Here is a 24,598-nt window from a genome sequence, read left to right on the forward strand (position 1 = left end):
TGTTATGTACATATCAAATGGTTCATATAGTGGAACGGAATTAAACAAGTCAAAAGTCTGAATCTACTCTGATTCAGTGTAGAGTAGGCTGATACATCTCAGCAGCATGCACTTAAAATGCAATTCTCTGCCCACGTTCTTTACTTTCCTTCCTATCCAAAGATATATGACAGCCAACTTTAACTCCACCTCTACTGCTTAGACCTCAAAAACAACCACGCACAGGCTGTGCCTGTTTGTGCTGGAGATGAAAAAGCACATACTTTGGAAACTCTCCCAGAGCTTCTATGTACTACTAGGGTTTAGGTAACTAAGTCCTAGAAGACCTTTTCTGGTGTGGTCCCTCCCACCCACTCACCCTGAAGAGGCAGCTGGCTCTAGACACTAGAATTACAGAGCTCTCTGTCATTCAGTACCCAAGGGCCTTGAGAAAGTCATTCGTCCTTTCTGTGCCTCAACTGCTTCACCTGTAAAATGGGCTTTACCTAGTTCACAGGGAGACCAGGAGAATTAATTAGCGTTTGTAAAGCTTTGAGACACCCTAGATGAAAGTGACTATATAAGTCTAAATGATTATCATTATCATTATTATTATTATTATTTTTACATAAAGTATGGATGGCAGATTAAATATGGGATGATATGTCAACCCCCTGGGGATGGTAGATTTCTGGATAAACAAAAAGCACTGTAGACTGTTATTATCCACCTGCCTTTCCCATGTCTGTTCAGGAATGCATCATCATGCTTGCTGGGCAAATAATACAAAAAGAAGGATTCCATAGTTCACTAGAGATGAATTCAGATGAAATGGTAGTGAACAAAGACTAGAAAAATCTGTTAAACTGCGTCACAATAAAGCAGAACTTGCTACCCACATAAACTATAATCATCTGTTAAATGGCGATGGAGCAATTTTGAACCTAGCCTACCACTGAACCAAGTTACCAAGTCAGTTCAATGAAAAGTTTGCATTTTCCTTTCAGATGTACTATAAATGAAAGTATAACTAAGTGCTAAGAAAATTTAAAATCTCCGCCAGATGATCCGTCTACACAACAACAAAGTAAAGGAAATCTGTGGGGGATTAAGGCCACTTCTACTCACCCTGGGTAAAACTAAATCTCCTCACAGTGGATGTTCTGTCCTTCTTTCTCTTTCCTTTTTTTTTTTTTTCTTTTTGCTACAGCCTGGCCCTACAGGGCATGAGTGCAAAGGGGTTGGAAGTTCCAGGTGCCAGCCCAGCAGATCTGCCACATCAAGAAACCAGAAATTCTAGGGAAAATAGCTAAATAAGAGGTAATTAATGTAGGATCCCAGTGCCCTATGGGCATCATGGGTCTGAAAGCTTTCATATGTATGTGAATTTTTATGGGGAGGAGGTTCACAGCTTTCATAGATTTTCACAGATTCTGTGACCTCAAAGGATTAAGCTCCAAAGATTTTCCTTCCATTGAATTTTGCTGTCTGTGGACACGTACAATTTCAGTTCTCCTGAAATGCTAATCCATGCTGCTTCCTGATAGGAATCAGATAAACCATCTGGTAACATGGTTTTCTCAACAATTTCTCCACTCTGATACGACTGACCATTATTAGAAAGAAGTTTAAGTCAACACGAGACATAGAACCTAAATCTGGTTCTAATTTTTTGTTTAGTTAGGAACATTTTTGTTGTTCCAAACCTTTCTCCATTTGAAATAACATTTGTGCTTTGCTGTTCACATTTTTTTACTACACTTCTAATGCTTACACTGTTCACTTAACTGCCCTTTCACTGGATTAAAATGACCAGACCATGACTGAAATTTGGTGGAGCAGGAGCTCAGTCTGAGAAAGTATGAATCTTTATTTCATTTCAGATAAGCTCCTGGAAAATGTACATATTTTCCAAAGCAATCAATCAGAATTCACTTGGCAACTAAGCAATCCTACAGGCCCCAGTTCCCTTATGTGATTTATGAGACCTTCTCTTTCCAATAAAGTTGAAAGTACCAGGAGAATAGCTTCTCACCCAGCATTTTTTAACTGCAGCTTCCAAGCTAAGCCAAGAATTAGAAAGACACACAATGGGATGCAAAAATTCAAGGAGTAAAAGCAGAAATGGAACAAATTCTATGTGGGGGCAAAACATCCTCCTTAAATCATTTTCCAGCTCAATGTCTCCGCATTTTCGCTGATGCAATTAAATAAAATGTTGCTTTATACTACAATTTATAAAAGGTTATGCAGCATTGGACAGTGTGGCTTTTTTTTTTCTTTTTTTAGTTATACAAGCCACCTTGGGGGAGTCAAAAGAACACAGGACTGAGAGCGAGGAGGTCTGAGTCTTAGTTCACCACTTGCTTCTCATGTGAACTATCACTGCCCTATTTGTAAAATGAGGAGGGTCTACAGACAGCCTCCCACTCTAACATTCTATACCAATGAACTCTAGATGAGTACTCTGAAGATTATTCAGAGGCATCTTGTTGAGATTTCTGATCTCCCTGGCTACCACAAACATTGATTGAAAAGCTGTTTCATGCTAGAAGCTGAGTCTAGTGCAAGATACTCAAGATAAATAAGACAGTATCTCTTCCCTTCAAAAAGCTCCCAATCTCACTGCATACCATTAATATAACACGATGAGGTTAAGCTAGCAAAATAAGCGAAGGTCCATCGGCACATAGTGGGAGAATACAAGGTAAAAGCATTTGAAACAAAGGAGGCAGGCCAGACGCAGTGGCTCATGCCTGTAATCCTAGTACTTTGGGAGGCCAAGGTAGCAGGATGGCCTGAGCTCAGGAGTTCCAGGCAAGTCTGGGCAAGATGGCAAGGACTTGTCTCTACAAGAAAAAAAAGATTAGCTAGGTGTGGTGGTGTGCGCCTGTACTACCAGCTACTAGGGAAGCTGAGGCAGAAGAATCACTTGAGCCCCAGAAGTAGAGGCTGCAGTGAGCCATGTTCAGGTCACTGCACTCCAGCATAGGTAATGGTGAGAGAAAGGAAAGAAAGACAGAAAGAGAAAAAAGAGAGAGAGAGAAGGGAGGGAGGGAGGGAGGAAGGAAGGAGTGAGGGAGGGAAGGAAGGGGAAATGAAGAAAAAAGGGAAAAAAGTAAAGAAAGAGAAAAAGAGGAATGAAGGGGGAACAAAGGAACAAAGGAGACGAGGCATGTAAAAGCATAGAGAAAGTAAATGCGTCGGGACAGGATGAGTGAGCCCAGGATTTGGCCTCCTTCTCTGTCGTGGTGAATTAACGCAGGGGATTTGAAAGGAAACCCAGAGGTCTCCTTATCTGTCTCCCTCCAGCTAATCTGTGCCCTGCTTCCTTGACTCTGGACCCATCTTTGTCCCTCTAGTTCCAGAGCCAAGCAAAAGGCAGTCCCACCCTAGAGAGAAGCCCCAAAGTTCAGTCCTCGCTTATCGTTTCTTTACTGCCTGGCTCTGTGGTGTTTATGCCTAACAGGAGAATGGTGGAAAGCAAAAACTGGGGTTGCCTTTCACCAACTTCTGCTGCAGAGTGAAGAATTACTTCACTTCCTTCCAATTTCCTGCTCAAGTGTGTTTACTTCTTTTCCATTGTTCTACTTGATCTGCGTTTCTGGACGCGCTCCTTGCTCCTCCCTCTGTATAGTGTGTTGTTAAATGGCAGCCACGTCTAAGGAGGTGTAGAGTGAGAGGCAGAATGTCTGGGCAAAACACGTTGCCCATACGTCACTTTTCATATACTGTGATGGTATCAGAAACGCTTGTTTATTTTTCTAGCAATGTTTCTGGTATTAACTCACTCTTTCGCTCTATCTCCCTTGGGATTAAGAGAATATGACTGTTAGGTAACTGAAACAACAGTACAAAATTCAGGATTCACACTCAGATCTACGTCTAATGCTTATAAAAAGACACTACAGTAACTCAGTATCAAGCTAACAAGCAATTGTGACAATCTGCAGTTATTATACTATCAGAGTAACCTTTCCCAATAGCATTTGATCAAATAACAGATATTCCTCCCAAAAAAAGAATTCTGTAATCAAACAATCTGAGGTGGGAAGTGGTAGGGCTCACACCGGTAATCCCAGCACTTTCAGAGGCCTAGGTAAACAGATTGCGTGAAGCCAGGAGTTTGACACCAGGCCAACATGGTGAAACCCTGTCTCCACTAAAAATTAGCTGGGCATGGTGGCCCACACCTGTAGTTCCATCTTCTTGGGAGGCTAAGACATGAGAATAGCTTGAACCCGGGAGGCACAGGTCGCAGTGAGCCGAGATGGCACCACTGCACTCCAGCCCGAGCAAGAGAGAGACTCTCTTTCTCAAAACAAAAACAAAAGCAAACTGGAAAATCAAACAATTTGAGAAAATCCTGGGTTTAAAAAGTTAAATAGGTCTCTACTATAGGACTTTTCAGATCCTTTAATTTGCTAATTTAGTCTGTAAGACAAGAAAGTATTTCAGCGGGAGCAGCGCGGAGTCAGTGCCCTTAGTACGCTGCTGGCACCTTGACTCTCGCGGGCTGTGCTAACCCGTTTGTACTCGGTATCCTAGTGCACACGCTTTGCAAGCGACAGCGCCATGAGTCTGACTTCCAGTTCCAGCGTACAAGATGAATGGATCATAGCAGTTACCGTTGCTGCTGGGACAGCTCCAATTGGTTATCTAGCTTACAAAAGATTTTATGTTAAAGATCATTGAAATAAAGCTATGATAAACCTTTACATCCAGAAAGACAACCCCAAGATAGTACATGCTATTGACATGGAGGATTTGGGAGATAAAGCTGTGTACTGCCACTGCTGGAGGTCCAAAAAGTTCCCATTCTGCAATGGGTCTCACACAAAACACGACAAAGAGACTGGAGACAATGTGGGACCTCTGATCATCACGAGAAAAGAAACTCAAACGGACACTTTTAATGCTGCAAATCAACTTGCCGTGAAGTTACCTGATTGTTTAATTAGAATAACTACCACCTCTGTCTAATTCACCTCCCCGGGTTTCTAAATGTGATATATTGCAAACTGCAGCTTTCACATTCATGGCATTTGTCTTACTTGTTGAAACATCAAGACGCACATTTGTTTAAACAAAAAAAAAAAAGGAGAAAAGGAATGGGAGCGGTGGCTCATGCCTGTAATCGCAGCACCTTAGGAGGCCGAGGAGGGCAAATCATTTGAGGTCAGGCATTCGAGACCAGCCTGGCCAAAATGGTGAAACCTGTCTCTACTAAAAATTCAAAAAAATTTAGCCGGGCGTGGTGGTGGGCGCCTGTAATCCCAGCTACTGGGAGGCTGAGGTGGGAGAATCGTTTGAATTTGGGAGGCGGAGGCTGTAGTGAGCCGGTATCACAACGCTGCACTCCAGCCTGGGCGACTGAGCGAGACTCCGTCTCAAAAAAAAAAAAGGGAGAGAAAGGAAAAACCAGAGTAATTCACAAATTTAGTAGACCTCTTTTTCCCAAAGTACATATGAATTACTCTGAGAAATCGTTGAAAAGTCATGTTACCAAGCCCCTCAGAAGCAGCCCTGGAGCCTGTACTTTAACAGCCCAGGTATTTCAGATGCAGATGATCTGCACACTGAGAAATACTGACATGGAATGTTTCCCTAACTAGGGTTCTTGGAACACACTTTGGGAAATGCAAATGCTGGTGCAGGGAATTAACTCCAGGTCAGTCCCCAAAAGTGCTTGTTACATTCCAGGGTATCACAGTTCTCATTCACATTAATTGAAATAGCTTTTTTTGTCATAGTTGCAAGATGATACCTAGCTATTGAAAAAGGGGCAAACTAGCAATAGAATTAGGAGGAGGCAGCCAGCTATTGACAAGGAAACCCCAGAGTTCTGGCATGGAAAGATAATTCTAGCAGAGCTAATAATGCCAGCATCAAGGTTTTTGTTGTTTAGTTTACTTCTAAATGGAATCATCCAAATCAAAACAGACTTTCTCTAACATCTTTTTACATCAGAGGGAAAAAAAGAACACTTATTTCAGGGATGGTAAATTTAAACTATCTTAACACTTGGCAAGTTATGAGGTTTGGCCTCATAAGATTTTTGTGAATGTTGACTATTAACCACTAACACCTCTGAGCTATCAACAGTCAAGTACCAGAAAGTGAACACACCGATGGGATTTTGATTCTTTTGAACCAACAGTATGTGAGAAGGGTCATAGCTATAGTGAGCCAGGAATAAAATGTTAAATATGCACTTCAGCTGTGTCAAATTGGGGAGTATTCCCAGTATCTCAGCAGGACCTACTCCAGACTCATTCACCAATTAAGAAACACCACCTCAAGGTGCATCATAGTGACATCACACTGGTAAAATGAAATCAATATTTCTAAATGAGAAAGGACAGTGTCCTTAAAATGCGAGTAACTTTATCCTGACAGGGCTTCCTGGATACAGTGCTGTGGTTGAATATAGGCAGTAATCATTATCTGAGGATAATTAAAAGTTGGTTTTAAAAAATTATTTTAAAATGGATCAACTTATACACAATATTTCATTTTCAAAAGAAGGGGAAATCTTATAAAATGAGTGAAATTATTGACACAAGTTTATTTCAACTGTCTTATGGCTTAAATTTTTATTATAAGATATTTAATGCTAATATTATGCAGGATTGAATAAGAGAAATTGTGTGAGTTCATTACAGAATATTTTTTCAGTTTTTTTATTATATTTTTATTGCATTGGGTTTTGGGGTACATGTGAAGAACATGCAAGATAGTTGCATAGGTACACACATGGCAGTGTGATTTGCTGCCTTCCTCCCCTTCACCTATATCTGGCATTTCTCCCCATGCTATCTCTCCCCAACTCCCCACCCCCCACTGTCCCTCCCGTATTCCCCCCAACAGACCCCAGCGTGTAGTGCTCCCCTCCCTGTGTCCATGTGTTCTCATTGTTCTACACCCACCTATGAGTGAGAACATGCGGTATTTCATTTTCTGTTCTTGTGTCAGTTTGCTGAAAATGATGTTCTCCAGGTTCATCCATGTCCCTACAAAGGACACGAACTCATCGTTTTTGATGGCTGCATAATATTCCATGGTGTATATGTGCCACATTTTCCCTGTTCAGTCTATCATCGATGGGCATTTGGGTTGATTCCAGGTCTTTGCTATTGTAAACAGTGCTGCAATGAAGGTTCCTGTGCATGTGTCCTTATAGTAGAACGATTTATAATCCTTTGGATACATACCCAGTAATGGGATTGCTGGGTCAAATGGAATTTCTATTTCTAGGTCCTTCAGGAATCGCCACACTGTCTTCCACAATGGTTGAACTAATTTACACTCCTACCAGCAGCATAAAAGTGTTCCTATTTCACCACACCCTCTCCAGCATCTGTTGTCTCCAGATTTTTTAATGATCACCATTCTAATTGGCATGAGATGGTATCTCAATGTAGTTTTGATTTGCATTTCTCTAATGACCAGAGATGATGAGCATTTTTTCATACATTTGTTGGCCTCATGTATGTTTTCTTTTGTAAAGTGTCTGTTCATATCCTTTGCCCACTTTTGAATGGGCTTGTTTGTTTTTTTCCTGTAAATCTGTTCGAGTTCTTTGTAAATTCTGGATATCAGCCCTTTGTCAGATGGGTAAACTGCAAAAATTTTTTCCCATTCTGTTGGTTGCCGATTTACTCTAGTGACTGTTTCTTTTGCCATGCAGAAGCTGTGGAGTTTGATTAGGTCCCATTTGTCTGTTTTGGCTTTTGTTGCCAATGCTTTTGGTGTTTTGGTCATGAAGTCCTTGCCTACTCCTATGTCCTGAATGGTTTTGCCTAGATTTTCTTCTAGGGTTTTTATGGTGTTAGATCTTATGTTTAAGTCTTTAGTCCATCTGGAGTTAATTTTAGTGTAAGGTGTCAGGAAGGGGTCCAGTTTCTGCTTTCTGCACATAGCTAGCCAGTTTTCCCAACACCATTTATTAAACAGGGAATCCTTTCCCCATTGCTTGTTTTTGTCTGGTTTATCAAAGATTGTATGGTTGTAGGTATGTTGTGTTGGCTCCGATGCCTCTGTTCTGTTTCATTGGTCTATATCTCTGTTTTGGTACCAGTATCATGCATGCTGTTTGATTACTGTAGCCTTGTAGTATAGTGTGAAGTCTGGTAGTGTGATGCCTCCTGCTGTGTTCTTTTTACTTAGAATTGACTTGGCTATGCAGGCTCTCTTTTGATTCCATATGAAGTTTAAGGTGCTTTTTTCCAGTTCTGTGAAGAAGGTCATTGGTAACTTGATGGGGATAGCATTGAGTCTGTAAATTACTTTGGGCAGTATAGCCATTTTCACGATATTGATTCCTCCTAACCATAAACATGGAATGTTTCTCCATCTGTTTGTGTCCTCTCTTATTTCATTGAGCAGTGGTTTGTAATTCTCCTTGAAGAGGTCCTTTACATTTCTTGTTAGTTGTATTCCTAGGTATTTTATTCTCTTTGTAGCAATTGTGAATGGCAGTTCATTCTTGATTTGGCTCTCTTTAAGTCCGTTATTGGTGTAGAGGAATGCTTGTGATTTTTGCACATTGATTTTATATCCTGAGACTTTGCTGAAGTTGCTTACCAGTTTCAGGAGATTTTGGGCTGAGACGATGGATGGGGTCTTCTAGATATACTATCATGTTGTCTGCAAATAGAGACAATTAGGCTTCCTCCTTTCCTATTTGAATACCCTTTATTTCTTTTTCTTGCCTGATTGCTCTGGCTAGAACTTCCAGTACTATATTGAATAGGAGTGGTGAGAGAGGGCATCCTTGTCTAGTGCCAGATTTCAAAGGGAATGCTTCCAGTTTTTGCCCATTCAGTATGATCTGTTGGTTTTCGTAAATAGCTTTTATTATTTTGAGATATGTTCCGTCAATACCAAGTTTATTGAGGGTTTTTAGCATAAAGTGCTGTTGAATTTTGTCAAAGACCTTCTCTGCATCAATTGAGATAATCATGTGGTTTTTTTTGGTTCTGTTTATGTGGTGAATTACGTTTATAGGCTTGTGTATGTTGAACCAGCCTTGCATCCCCAGGACGAATCCTACTTGATCATGGTGGATAAGCTTTTTGATGTGCTGTTGCAATCGGTTTGCCAGTATTTTATTGAAGATTTTTGCATCTATGTTCATCATGGATATTGGCCTGAAGTTTTCTTCTCTTGTTGAGTCTCTGCCAGGATTTGGTATCAGGATGATATTGGTCTCATAAAATGAATTGGGAAGGATTCCCTCTTTTTGGATTATTTGGAATAGTTTTAGGAGGTATGGTAACAGTTTCTCTTTGTGTGTCTGGTAGAATTCAGCTGTGAACCCATCTAGACCTGGGCTTTTTTTGGGTGGTAGGCTCTTAATTGCTGCCTCAACTTCAGATCTCGTTATTCATGGTTTCAACTTCTTCCTGGTTTAGGCTTGGGAGGAGGCAAGTGTCCAGGAATTTATCCATTTCTTCCAGGTTTACTAGTTTATGTGCATAGAGTTGTTTGTAATATTCTCTGATGATGGTTTGAATTTCTGTGTGATCTGTGGTGATTTTCCCTTTATCATTTTTTATTGCATCTATTCGATTATCTCTTTTCTTTTTTATTAATCTGGCTAGTGGTCTGTCTTATTTTGTTGATCTTTTCGAAAAACCAGCTCCTGGATTTACTGATTTTCTGAAGGGTTTTTCGTGTCACTATCTCCTTCAATTCTGCTCTGATCTTAGTTATTTCTTGTTTTCTGCTAGGTTTTGAGTTTTTTTGATCTTGTTCCTCTAGCTCTTTCAAGTTCGACGATAGGGTGTCAGTTTTGGATCTCTCCACTCTTCTCATGTGGGCACTTATTGCTATATATTTTCCTCTAGAGACTGCTTTAAATGTGTCCCAGAGATTCTGGTATGTTGTGTCTTCGTTTTTGTTGGTTTCAAAGTACTTCTTTATTTTCTGCCTTCATTTCATTGTTTATCCAGTCAACATTCAAGAGCCAGTTGTTGAGTTTCCATGAAGCTATGCGGTTCTGAGTTAGTTTCTGAATTCTGAGTTCTCATTACAGAATATTTTTTATTTGACTTCTTGTCAAAGACAGTAACTATGGGCACTGAAATATGATCTAAGAAGTTCCTCCTTTTATTTAATTTTGAAATCAGATATTATTAAGAAGCTACAAGGGAGTCTTATAGATCATAGGGTCGGTGTTATCAAAAGACTTGTATTTATAAACTGTAGAAACCTAATATGGATTAAGCCAGTTTCTCATCCAACTAAGATGCCAAATGCTCACATTAAGAGTCTTGTGGTTTTGTTTTTTTGTTTTTTAGTTGTTTTTTTTTTTTTTTTTGAGACACGGTCTGTCTTGCTCTGTCACTCAGGCTGAAGTGCAGTGGCACGGTCTTGGCTCACTGCTGCCTCCACTTCCAGCCTCAAGTGATCCTCCCACTTCAGCCTCCTGAGTACCTAGGACCTCAGGTGCATGTCAACACATCTGACTAAATTTTTATTATTTATTTATTTATTTATTTTGAGATGGAGTCTTGTTCTCTCACCTAGGCTGGAGTACAGTGGCACAATCTCAACTCACTGCAATCTCTGCCTCCTGGGTTCAAGCGATTCTCCTGCCTCAGCTTCCTGAGTACTGGGATCATAGGCATGCACCACCACACCCAGCTAATTTTTTTTTTTTTTTTTTTTTGCATTTTTAGTAGAAACAGGGTTTCACCATGTTGAACAGGCTGATCTTGAACTGCTGACCTCAGGTGATCTGCCTGCCTCGGCCTCCCAGAGTGCTAGGATTACAGGTGTGAGCCACTGCACCTTGCCTAAATTTTTAATTTTTTGTAGAGACGGGATCTTGCTATTTTGCCCATGCTGGTCTCAAACTCCTGAGCTAAAGCAATCCTCCTGCCTCTGCCTCCCAAAATGTTGACATTGCAGGAATAAACCAACACACCAAGCTTGTCTTTATTTTTATTTGTCAATTATACCTCAATAAAGACAAAAGAAAAATAAGAATCTTGTCATTCTACAGCCCTCAGCTCTACTTTCCCTTTCACTAGCACAGTTCTTGGACAAGCTCTCCCCAGATGACCAAAATGGCCCTCCTGCTACTCCAGGACTATATTTTACCAGCATAGCAACAAAGTGAAAAGCAAAAGCTCCTTTCCCATTAGTTTTAGCCAGTGATGTGAAGGTAAGTGTTTAATGATTGGCTTTCCAGAAAAAAAAAAAAAACTGGTCTATAACATTTGCCAATTTCAATGGTGTAAATATTCCCACCATGGACAATTTCAACCTACGAGCTTGGCATCACTATACATGGAGTTGGGAAGAGATGTAGTCTATTCTGTAGTATTTCCATCTTATAGAGTCAAAACACATAAATAACTCAACATCAGAGGTAATAATATAATATAGTAAAATAATTAGGCAGCTGTGAGTTTGAAGTATTCACTACCTTTGTTTTAATATACTTTAATTGTAAGTTTTTATAATCTAATTGTTAATAATGGCTGTGTTTAACAACTGATTGGCAAAATTCCTAGAAATTTAATAATTGGCTCTTGTGGACCAATATGAGCCAGCATACCACTAGCCCCATCAGAAATCCAGGAGGACAGCTCACAGGAGCGTGATTTGGGTCACATAGCTATTTTTAGATTCATCTCTGAGTCCAAGAGGATGTGGTGCTCTGACGTGCCCACCCTGGCCGTGTGTCTGGGAGAGACTTAAGCTGTACACACATAGACTAATGATGGAAGAGAGTGGTGCCACAACAGAAAACAACAGGGGAAAGAGGCTGGGCAGGCAAAACAACATATGTCCATTTTAATAGTGGAAACACCTCACACAGAGGGAAGTAGGACAAGCACGGACTTCATTGTCCACTTTGAGAGTAAAAGAAGATGCTATTAATTATTCTTCTTTTGCCACAAACATAGAGCACAATATATGGTCACACTACAAATGAAGAATAGTAGGCCCAGGTGGAATAATTGGCTGGCAGAGCCACACGCATCAAATGAGCAGCAGCACAGGCAGGGCTAGGGACCAGATTTTCAGATTTCCAATTCAGTACACTATATAGCCCTCAATTGTAATGATGTTCCATTTTTCTTTCTTTGGGATGGTTTTCAAATAGGAAATCCCCCAAAATGAAGGAACAGAATATTCTTAGTGGTTGATGTGATCTGAACTCTCTTTTTTGAGATTATGTATTGTGCTTTTTTAGATTATGTAACATTCATTGTGCATTTTGTGGTTTTGGGTTTCACTTTGTTGTTTTAGAGACTAGGTCTTGCTATGTTGTCCAGTCTAGAGTGCAGTGGCTATTCACAGGTGTGGTCATAGAGCACTTTGATCACCAATTCCTGGGCTCAAGTGGTCCTCCTGCTTCAGCCTCTCAAGTAGCTAGAAATACAGGCACCATGCTACGATATCTGGTTTGCATTTAATAGTTTCTTATCCAATGTTTTAACTCACCATATATTATTCATGGGAATACAGAATTTTGAGGACAATTTGAAAAAACTAACAAAAGCCTTAGAATTCCACATACACTTCACCCAATAATTTAATTTCTGTGAACTAGCTTACAGATGTATAAAAATAATCACAGATGTTTTCAAATATTTTACTTTAAGGATGTGTACTGTAAATTATTAGTAAGAGTAAAAAAATTGGAAATAATTTAAATGATCAGTAGACAAATAGTTTTATAAATCATAATATATCAGTCTACTAAAGAGCCATAAAAATGATATAGACAAAGAAAAAAGAAATGAAGCCCATAACATAGGATCCCATTTTTTTTACAGAGGGAATACATGTCTGAAAAGATAGGGCTGTACCGAAATATTAACAGTGATAATGTCTACATTGAATAAATTTGCTTTTGTATTTTTAAAGAATATTGTTTTTGTGTCTTTTAAAAGACTATTAAATACCCAAGCCACCCAACTTTTTTTAAATTATGCTCTGTCCACTATAATATGTTGGCTTTCGTACTGCATTCATCCTGGTTTAAAATCAGTTCAAAACTACTTACTGGAGGTGGGTTGACCTTGTGGCAAAAATAAAAGTGAAAGGGATAGTGTTATAAATACATCTAAAGAAAAATCCATATATAAACATTCAGGATAAGAAGGCTGAATTCCCTGGCCTACAACTCAACTATTTTCAAGTGTGTGTGCTTTTTTACAATTGTTCTAAATTTACTTAAACCTGCAAACTTTGGGAAACTGTTGTAAAACAACAGAAATAGATGTCAATTTAGATTACTTCCAAGAATCTCCCCTGCTTTCTCACGTAAAGGATTAATTCAGAGAGCCATGGGCTTTTAAGAATCCAGCAAAGTCTCGGTGAGATTTGACAGAGCCTCCAAATACAGTTTATAGAAGAGTCAAAGGGCCTAATTTTAAAATTCATATGACCAGAGGAAATTGAAGGAATAAAATTAATAGAGGATATGAAACAGAGAGGGGAACGTTACAGTAGATGTCTTTCTTTAAAGTCATTTAAAGAAAAGTTTATGAACGTAAATTTTTTTTAATATCTTTTGCAAGTCACAATGAATTTTTAAGCTATCCAAACTCATTTAATCGAAGATAAAATATTGCCCAAGCAACACATATGTCCAGGAGCCCCTGAAGGTAGAAATACACTTCCCCAGAAACATATTTATTTCATTCTTATAGCAACGGACGGAGTGAAAGAAGAAACAAGGAAGCTTCAAGACTCAGATTTTAGAGTTACAGCTATTGCCTCAGAAAGAGGATTATACTTAGAAACTGAAAATACGGATTTGAGTCCTGGATCTGCAATTTACCAGCTGTAATTTTTTTTTAATTGTAGACACAGGGTCTCTCTGTGTTGACCTGGCTGATCTCAAACTCCTGGCCTCAAGTCGTCCTCCCACCTCAGCTTCCAAAGTGCTGGGACTGCAGGTGTAAGCCCATCATGTCCCAGCATGTCCCAAGCACTTTTTTGGGTAAGTGCTTGTCACAAGCTAAGCCCTTAATCAATGATATCCAACATTGTTATTCACCTGTAAAGCATCATACAAATGTTAAGAATTAGGTATTCCAGGCTGGGTGTGGTGGCTCACGCCTGTAATCCTAGCACTTTGGAAGGCCTCGTTGGGCCAATCACCTGAGGTCAGGAGTTCAAGACCAGCCTGGCCAACATGGCAAAATCCCATCTCTACTAAAAATACAAAAATTAGCTGGGCACGATGGTGCACACCTGCAGTCCCAGCCACTCAGGAAGCTGAGGCAGGAGAATTGCTTGAACCTGGGAGAGAGGGGTTGCAGTGAGCCGGGATCACGCCACCGCACTCCAGCCTGGGTGACAGAGCAAGACTCTGCCTCAAAAATATTATAGTAATAATTAGGGATTCCCAATCCCAGCTACTCGGGAGGCTGAGGCAGGAGAATTGCCTGAACCCAGGAGGCGGAGGTTGCGGTGAGCCGAGATTGCGCCATTGCACTCCAGACTGGGTAACAAGAGCGAAACTCCGTCTCAAAAAAAAAAAAATAATAATAATAATTAGGGATTCCCAAGCATCCTTAATTGTCCTCTTCTACCCTACTTTGTTTTAGCTTTACTATCATGCTAATCCTTCTGCACCAACTATATCACCAGGAATTTCTGAGAGACTCCTGAAGTCAGCCCATACATATTTATCTCCTAAGATCCTTTCCCATAAATCAGTCCTTCATGTCATTAATCATTTTTGTTTCTAAATTGTTTTCACCTTCTGGAATTTAAAACAAAGGCCTTGGGGCAGAGAAATGGAAATGGCAGTGAGAAGGTTTGTTTTAGTCTCTCTCTTCTCAGATAATCTTGATAACAAGATAAAGGTATCTACAGCAGAAGAAACTCTTTGGCTCTGAATAACAAACGCTCCAGCACAGTGAATGCAATCTTCTCTGAATAAGAATTCTGTCCCAGTCTCTGTAGGATCTATTTGAACTGCACAGATACGCATGTTGGGATGAGAAATCTAGAGAAGACTTATATTTATATGTAGATAATATACATATTATATATGATAAATAGACCAACTTACATTTCATCAAGTAAGCTAATTCCCCTTTCCCTCGAGTGTAAGCTCCTATAGTGCAGGAATTCTTCTCCACCTGGTTCATAGCTGTATTCCAGCAGCTAGCACAGAGCCTGTAACACCTGTCCTTCCAGAAAAATTTGTGAAAAGAAACATTTGGGGAATGAATTTGCTCTGTGATTAGATTTTGGAATTCAAAGCTACTCCTGGACGGTGGAAAGGCAGGTCTGTGAGAAGGCCTGGAATCCAAGAGACAGTTATAATTTTAACAAAGTAGGATGGAGATGCAGCAAATGGGTGCATGGAAAGGGGAATGTTGGTTTGTTACTAAAAAGAAGAAAATACGTCTGATAGGATGATCATTCCTTAGAAAGAGCTGCCTGATGATGGTAGAGCCATTCCTTTTTGGGGAGGCTATGTCTCCTAATCCCAGGCAAAGGCACATTCAAACGAAGTCAGCCAGTACAAAGAATGTTGGTTTCTATGCTTTGAAAAGCAGCTAGCTCCTAAAAATCTCAGCCTCTTTTTATATAATTTGTTCTTTGTCACCTATAATAACTACAACTGAGAGGAAAAAGGCTAAAATGAAATTTCCTCACATGGTGCCTTAAAGCAGCTTCAATTTTATCTATTTTGGAAGGATTCACCAAAAAAACAAATTTTCAGATAAGTCCAGTTGTCTCAATGCATCTTTCGTGTGCATTCTAACTTTGACAGACCATTGAACAGGAGTTGGGAAACTCCACTTACCAAAGAGACAGGGTACTTTTTAAAACACCTCATAGTTATCTAAAAAGCTTCTGAAACATCTCAGAATTTGTGACTTCCTCTGTTTCTCTGGTTGTTGACACCTCACGGTGGTAATTAACTTTAATTCTGCTCTGTGCAGCACTCTGCACTTCAGCCTGGGCCACAGAGCGAAACTCCATCTCAAAAAAAAAAAAGTACCATTTAGACGTCTGAGTGTAAAAAGAACATAAAGTTGCATTTCCTTTCAAAAGCAGTGCAACAGGATCCTAAAAAAGACTACATAGAGATTTCCTCTAGAACAAGGAGCTAGGAAAAGGCCTAGCGTTTACTGCCATGTGACAGTGATACAAATTAAAATGAAGCTCTAGGCTGGGCACGGTGGCTCATGCCTGTAATTCCAGCACTTTGGGAGGCTGCAGTGGGCAGATCAACTGAAATCGGGAGTTCAAGACCAGCCTGGCCATTATGGTGAAATCCAGTCTCTACTAAAAATACAAAAAAAAAAACGGGTGTGGTTATGGGAACCTGTAATCCCAGCTAATTGGGAGACTGAGGCATAAGAATTGCTTGAACCTGGGAGACTGAGGTTTCAGTTAGCTGAGATCGCACACCACTGCATTCCAGCCTGGATGCCACAGAGGGAGACTCCATCTCAAAAAAAAAAAAAGTTCTAAATGATATACCTTGTGCTGCAATTCTTTATCAACACTTTGGAAATTGAAATGCTTCCTTTATCCTTAACTTTCTTGAAACAACTACCTAAATTTCCCTTAATACATAAGCAGGAATGGGCAGAATTTCTAGAGAAAAAAAATGAGTTCAGTTTTGGAATGAATGACACAATGAATATACAATGGGATATAGTAAATACCAGACACATTTTTGCCTTATGGAGACAACCCTGGAACACTGCCCTTGTTCCCCTGCTCAGCATTGCTGTTCACCTGCCTTGCAGCTAACAGAATCCTCTACTTTTCTGAGAGGCTCCGTCTACCCAGACTAGGCTGTAGTGCATTGAGGCCAACATGCTGTGATCTAGGCTTCTCCCAGCTCTACGGAGCCCTCATTTAAAATTTAACATCCTCCCACACATAGTTTGTACTTCAGGTAGCATTTTCAAGGGCATTATTTTATTGAATCCTCACCATAACATCATTCAGTTTAAATTATTAACTCCTTATTCTACACGAGAAACAGGAGCAGTGAGGTTATGACTTGATCACACAGATAAATAATGGCCAAATTGAGACTTTGAGGAAAAACGATTTCTGTTTACAGTGTCAAAGCTCCTTTCCCTATACTCAAGTTGTCTCTGAGAAAATCTTTATATAAACCCACAGGTCAGAATATTGGGCAGATGAACTGGCTAAATCCAAATATAGAAATAACCTGTTACATTGAATTCTTGTGCCTTTGTTTTTCCACATCATTTTTCATGTCATCGCTTACCCTTGTTCCCAGTTGCTGCAAACTCATGAGTAAAAGTGGAGTAGATGATGTAACTTTGGAATTGTTTTAGTGTTTTTGTTTTACATTAAACATCATTTAAGTAAGGCTAATTATTTTTAACTTCTTGAAAAAATTCCCTCCATTCCTGTTTATTTAAATGTAAACAGATAACTGTGGGTAATGAAATCAATTATTCATCTTTCTGTGAGAGTGGTCCACCAAAAGAATGAAGTAAAACAAAATTACCTTGCCCGCTGCCTAGACAGAGCTGATTTCTCAAGACAGGAATTGCAATGGAGAAAGAGTAATTCACACAGAGCCAGCTGTGCAGAAGACCAGAAATTTATTATTACTCAAATATGTCTCTTCGAGCATTCAGGGATCAAAAAAAAATTTTTTTTTTTTTTGAGACGGAGTTTCGCTCTTGTTACCCAGGCTGGAGTGCAATGACGCAATCTCGGCTCACCGCAACCTCCGCCTCCTGGGTTCAGGCAATTCTCCTGCCTCAGCCTCCTGAGTAGCTGGGATTACAGGCACGCGCCACCGTGCCCAGCTAATTTTTTGTATTCTTAGTAGAGACGGGGTTTCACCATGTTGACCACGATGGTCTCGATCTCTTGACCTCGTGATCCACCCGCCTTGGCCTCCCAAAGTGCTGGGATTACAGGCTTGAGCCACCGCGCCCGGCCGGATCAAAATTTTTAAAGATAATTTGGTGGGTTGGGGCTTGGGAAGTGGGAAGTGCTGATTGGTCAGGTTGAAGATGGAATCACAGGGGGTTGAAGTGAGTTTTTCTTTCTGTCTTCTGTTCCTAGGTGGGATGGCAGAACAGGCTGAGCCAGATTACCAGTATGGGTGGTAACAGCTGATCCAACCAGTGCAGGGTCTGCAAAACATCTCAAATGTAATTTCTAATCCTGTAGCTAATGTGTTAGTCCTGCAAAGGCAGACTGGACCCCAGGCAAAAAGGGGGTCTTTTTGGGAAAAGGCTGTTATCAATTTTGTATTAGAGTCAAACTATGAACTGAATTCCTTTCCAAAGTTAATTCAGCCTATGCCCAGGAATGAATAAGGACAGCTTGAAGGTTAGAAGCAAGATGGAGTTTGTTAGGTCTGCTTTCTTTCACTTTCCTCAGCTGTAATTTTGCAAAGGCGATTTCAAATTTTGCAATATAGATAAGCCACGTTGATGCAGCCAGGCCTCCCTTGTCCACAACCAGCAAAGATTAACTGAGTGTCCATCCAACATCTTGAAAGGTCTAAGAAAACAGTTACCACTTAATCTATCTGAGGGCTGCTACCGGTGAGGTGTCATTGACATAACAAGATCACCTTTGCTAGCAAAGTCTCTTCTCTTCCTCCCATAACCTGTCTTACTAAAACCTGACTTACAACCATATGCTGTTTTGGGCCATGCACCAAGCCCCGATTCTCTCTGTAACCTCAAGATGGTATACAAGCTTCTCTACCCCACTAGGGGGTTGGGTCTTCATTCTGAGGTCTCCTCATCTACAGCATTAGCATTAATAAATTAGCATGCCTTTCTCCAATTAGCCTGCCTTTTGTGAGTTGATTTTTTTTGGCAAACCTATCCCTTTGCTCCTAGAGTTTGGCATAGTTGGTAGGGTCAAAATTTCACTCTTCTAGAAGCTATAGTTAAGAGAATTCGGGACCTAATCTCTGGGCAAGAGTAAGAATTTCTTACAGTCAGGCTCCCAGCATCTCTCTCTGTGCAATCCAGTCAAATGGATGGCAAAAATCACTGATTCCTCTGCAAAATTCTGATTAATGGGAGAAAAAGATTTCTGTGACTAGTCTTGGTGCAGGAACTCTAGTGTACTATTTGGTACTTTGTGGTATGAATATTCATATTGTTTGATCTCTTTCCTCCCAGAAATAGTCCTTTCCTTTGACTTTGTCTGTCACAAAGAGGGGCACTGGTTGAGGCTCCCTCTGTTCTTGTTCCACGCCCTCAAAAGGTTTACTTGTGACCAAATGGAAACACTCTCTCTGGTCTCTGCCATTCAGGGCACAGGATTTTCAAATCACATTAGGTGGTCAGCCTGAAAATGACCTGGAACTCAAGATTTTCATTCTGAGGATATCATGCTCTTGGGATAGTTTGTCTTGAGATGTTCCAACCCTACAGGGCTTTTGTCATCTCAATTCTTGTTGCCTGGTTAGTGGCAGAAAAGTCACTAACTTTTCCTTTAATCGGCAGTCAGTGTTCTTTAAATACTGGAGGGCATATGGGGTGTCACAGATTCACAAGTCCATGACTGGCATCATCCTACAAATTTGTCAGTTCCTGGAGGCAAACAGCGTCCTTAAACATCGGTCACAACAAAAGCCTTTTGCTCTTTTAGCCTAATCCTGGTGTCAGAGGCATTTGAACCAGACCAACTCCATCTTGAATAGGGGTTAGCTAAAATAAAGTAAAGATATGCTGGGCTGCATTCACAGATGGCTAGGCTTTCTACGTCACAGGATGAGACGAGGTTGGCACCAAATACCCAAGCTCATAAAGACTTTGCGGCTAAAATAGGTTGCAGTAAAGAAGCCAGCCCAGAAAAACCAAGGTGGCAATGAGTGTCCTCTGGTTGTCCTCACTGCTACACTTCAGCCAGAGCCATGACCGTTTACAAATGCCATGGCAATATCAGAAAGTTACCCTATATGCTCTAAAAATAGGAAGCATGAATAATCCACCCCTTGTTTAGCATATAATCAAGAAATAACCACAAAAATGGGCAACCAGCAGCCCTTGAGGCTGCCCTATCTATGGAATAGCCATTCTTTTATTCCTTTACTTTTCTAATAAACTTCCTTTCACTTTACTCTGTGGTCTTGCCCTGAATTTTTTCTTGGACGAGATCCAATAACCCCTTCTTGGGGTTTGGATCTAGACCCCTTTCCGGTAACACTGGGAGTAGATTTTTAGGGGAGTGTCTTTGGGATTGCTTCTTTTATGCCCTCTCTAGGAAGCACCTTTCTTTCTAAACTTGGGAAATTACATCCTGGGCTTTCCATAAGTAGGCATTTGGATTGAGTTGCTATTGGACTAATAGCAACTCCATTGGAAATTCTAATTGTCAGTGGCCAAAAGATGGATTCTTTAAGTTAGCCTCCTAAATTTAAAAAGAAAAAAATAGAGATCTCTTATTCTAAAATAATTGATGGGAAAAACAAAAGAAAGACACATGCTAGTGTCATGGCTAGTTTTTGAAATCCTCGTGACAAAATTAAAGACCTTCCCTGGTCCAGATCCAGCAAACATTAACTGGGAGTCTGACACCTTTAAAGGACTGGAGAAAAAAACAACATCACTTAATCTTACTGAGGGCTTCTACCCTTTACGTAACAAGACCGCTTTTGCTAGCCAAGTCTCCTCTTCTCTCCCTCCCATAACCTGTCTTGCCTCAAAAACCTGATTTACCAACATAACTTGTTTTTGGCCATGCACCAAAACCCCATTCCTTCTGTCATCTTGAGTGGCATATAAGCTTCTGCACCCCAGTGGAGAGTTGGGTCTTTATTCTGAAGTGTTCCCACCTACAGTGTAAACGTTGGTGATACATTGGCATGCTCTTTCTCCAATTAATCTGCCTTTTGTGGAGTGATTTGAACCTCCTGCGGACAAAGGGGAAGTTTTCCTTTCACCCTGGCACTTCTTTACACTGTTTTCTTCACCAGGCCCATGCTTACACACCCAGGATCTCAGCCTCATCTCATTTTTCAGCACAGTGATGCTCATCTCTTCCCCCAGTCCTCCTCTTTGCCATACAAAGTTGTGCCACACAGTTCTACTCTGTCAAAATGACCTGCAGCTACCTCCAAATACTTACACACACAGTATCTCCTGAGGGTGTATGTAGGTTCTCTCTCTCACGCACACACACACTCACACACACACATACACACACACACACCATTCAGTTCTTACTATCCTAGGACTCTCGTTCAGGTCTTTGACGAAGCCAAGCCTCCCCTTGTTTGCTGTGTCTTTCCCCCTCCTCCAGGCTCTGCCAGGCCTGACTCATTTGCCACTTTACTCCATCCCATGGTTCCCGTAGATGTCAGCGGGGAGTGGAATCATTGGTCATGAGTACCAAATGATCTATTATTATGGAAAATTCTTTTCCAAATGAAACTCGGCCATCTGGTAAAATGTGTAACAAGGGGAAACCAAAAGGAGAAGGAAAAATCCATGAAACATTTGCTCATTTCAGGTTGGGAAGGAAGATAAAAACAAATATCGTCTATTCAAATGCATCTACGAACACATAACGTAAGACACAGCAGCCTGTATTAGAGATAGAAACATCTGTATTTTGGACCTGTGTACATAATACGTATTTATTATTGTTTTAGAGATGGGGTCTCGATATATTGCCCAGGCTGGACTCAAAGTCCTGGGCTCAGCCTCAGGCTTCCACCTCAGTCTCCCAAGTAGCTGGGGCTACAGGCATGCACTACCATACCTGGCTCATAATATTTATTTATTTTATGATTTTATTTTATTTCATTGAGACAGAGTTTTGCTCTGTTGCCCAGGCTGGAGTGCAGTGGCATGATCTTGGCTCACTGCAAACACTGCCTCCCGGATTCAAGCAATTCTCCTGCCTCAGTCTCCCAAGTAGCTGGGATTGCAGGTGTGCACCACCACCCCCAGCTAATTTTTTGTATTTTTAGTAGAGACAGGGTTTCACCATGTTGGGCTGGTCTTGAACTCCTGACCTCAAGTGATCCACCGCCTCAGCCTCCCAAAGTGCTGGAATTACAGGTTTGAGCCATGGTGTCTAGCCTGGCTCATAATATTTAAATTGCAGGTTTGAAACTAACTTTTGCCAGGAGAAACTTGTGAGAGGCAATATTTTTAATGGTGTTAGCTGGGAAGAAAATTTGCATTTTTGCCTGATATAATGTGTGAATAACATTTCTTTGCCTTGCTCTTCCTAAGTAAAAGTAAAAGCCATTCTGTGATTTTTATTTGCTTTATGTTAATTTATGAAAAACATTTTAATGTCAAAAATAAAAAATTATCTAACATTTCAATTTTATGCCCATATTCTGAATATGTACTCTCCTTGATTTTTAACTATTCTACTCATGTAACCTGAAGTCAGATCAGAAAGTTCCAAGGACAGAGTTAGAATCATAATATATTCCTTCTCTTATAAAGCTATAGATCAGCAACAGTGAAGATTTGTTCACTTTATTTCCAACTGAGACAGAATTTTGGCATGAGACAGAGAAAGAATGTGCTTTATGAGAAACAGACGATGCTGACTTTTCCTTCACTTGGCTCTGACAAGCAGAAAGTCATTTTCCAGTAATGAAAGTACAAGAATATTTCTGTTTGGATAATAATCATATTTGAATTAGTCACATCATAATGGGATATGAATTATCCATGTCAAAAGGGGAAAAAGGGGGTGGTGATTATCAAAACACTCTCAAGATCCTCTTAGTTTTCCTGGTATGCAAAAAGATGCCAATATGCAAATTTTAAAACATCCTAATCAGGCTTTCAAAAATACATCCTACCAAGTCCTACCAAAAGTATGTCTTGATCCCTAGGGAGGGGCCCAAGACTCAGCATTTTATCTGCCTTAGAGGACCAAGATCTTTCTGTTGGGAGCCCATTCCCCATGTGTGAAACTTTCAACTTTGACTCTGCCTTTTAGAACCTTGTTTCTCTCCTGATTGTGGCTATATCATGCTCTTTGCTACTTGCATGCCTTGGCTCTGGCCTCCTACCTCTTGCATGCACCACAAATTTTCCCTCAAGGAATGAGTCTATGACTGTGAAAGAAAAGAAGAAAACCTCCCATTTCCCAGCTTGATGAGGACCTATGTGTTTACGCTTCTCCCCCTTCCCCTCTGAATCTTTACCTGCTTCTTGGAGTGGTGACAATGCTGACTGCAACACTGGCCTGACAAATGCAGGCTTGTGAAGATTCTTGTGATTAGAAGCAACAGAAGAAAACCTCACACTTGCTCAAGCCAAAAAAAATAATAATAAATGGGAGGGGGAGATTTATCATAAAGATACAGAGGTGATTCACACAACCCAAGAACAGGAAGGCAGCAAAGCCTCAGGAAGCCTAGAACAGAGATGGAAGAGGAGGTGAGGGGTGAAAAATTTCTCCATGTCTCCTCACAAACCTTCACTTCATCCTTCTTAATGTGGTGATACTTGTCCACCCAGTGAATATAAAATGGCTGCCCATAATTCCAAAGTTTCAGTCTCATAGAGAGACAAAGCTTCCTTAGAATCCCAGGGAAAAGGCTCTAATTGGCCCAGGTGCATATCTTTGTCCTAATCTGCGGTGGCCAGGGAGGGGAGGGTCATATCCCCATATCACTGCTGGAAGCCCACCATTAAGAAAGGGTGATGCTGGGTGCAGTGGCTCACACCTGTAATCCCAGCACTTTGGAAGGCCAAGGTGAAAGAATCACTTAAGTAAGACGAGGAGTTAGAGACCAGTCTGGACAATATAGCAAGACCTTGTCTGCAAAAAAAATTTCAGAATTAGCCAGGCAAGGTATGTACACTTGCAGTCTCAGCTACTCAGGAGACTGAGGCAGGAGGATCCCTTGAGCCCAGGAGGTCAAGGCTACAGTGAGCCATGGTTGCACCGCTGCATTTCAGCCCAATGACAGAGCGAGACCCTGTTTCTAAAAAAAAAAGTTAAATTTTCTTTTTGAAAATAAAGGGTGAGTGAGTAGTCACACAGTGGGAAGATACAGGATGGTAGTGACCACCGAGTGACTGAACATGAAACACTGAAGTAGGAAATGAGGTAGGATGACAGGACGAGAAAAACCAGCATGATTTTAGCCCATAGATAAAAAACTGTGACAGACTAAGCTTAAATAAGTGTAAACCACATAGAACCCAAAATGATAGAAAAACTAAATGTGTAACTTGGGGATCTATAAAGAAGCACCATTTTCCTCTCCTCAGAAATCCTCAGGAAATGATCCCACTAAATTATAATCACATGGAGTGAAATGATGATTTCTGAGGCTTCTTAAATGCTCTGATGATTTTTTTTTTTTTTTTTTGTAAACTTTCTGTGAGAGTTTGTGTCAGTGAAGAGGAGGGAGAAGAAAAGGTCTGACTGAGGTGTAGTGAGTGATTCCCTTCCGTTGTGTCCCAGAGACCCAGGAACAAGAACTGCTCCTTCGGGTCATCAGAAAGCCTGTGTCATCAGCAGAATCAGCACCTCTTCAATCTGCTTTTTTGGCTGTGGTTCCTTCAGCCTAAAGAACAATTTAAAGCCAGGCTCTCAGTAAAGACAGCTCCCACTACTCACCATCTCCCAGACCCAGAATCCAGCGCCCTGGGTGTTGTAAGTTTCCTGAGTGTCT

At 40.6% G+C, this 24,598-nt stretch overlaps 1 pseudogene; it reads left to right on the forward strand.

Annotated features, from left to right (window-relative positions):
- The first annotated feature begins 4,554 nt into the window (after nt 1-4,554).
- On the forward strand, nt 4,555-4,962 carry LOC108593276 (CDGSH iron-sulfur domain-containing protein 1 pseudogene; annotated as a pseudogene).
- Nucleotides 4,963-24,598: the final 19,636 nt, after the last annotated feature.

This window comes from Callithrix jacchus, chromosome 9, assembly GCF_049354715.1.
Source record: "Callithrix jacchus isolate 240 chromosome 9, calJac240_pri, whole genome shotgun sequence".
Lineage (NCBI taxonomy): Eukaryota > Metazoa > Chordata > Mammalia > Primates > Cebidae > Callithrix > Callithrix jacchus.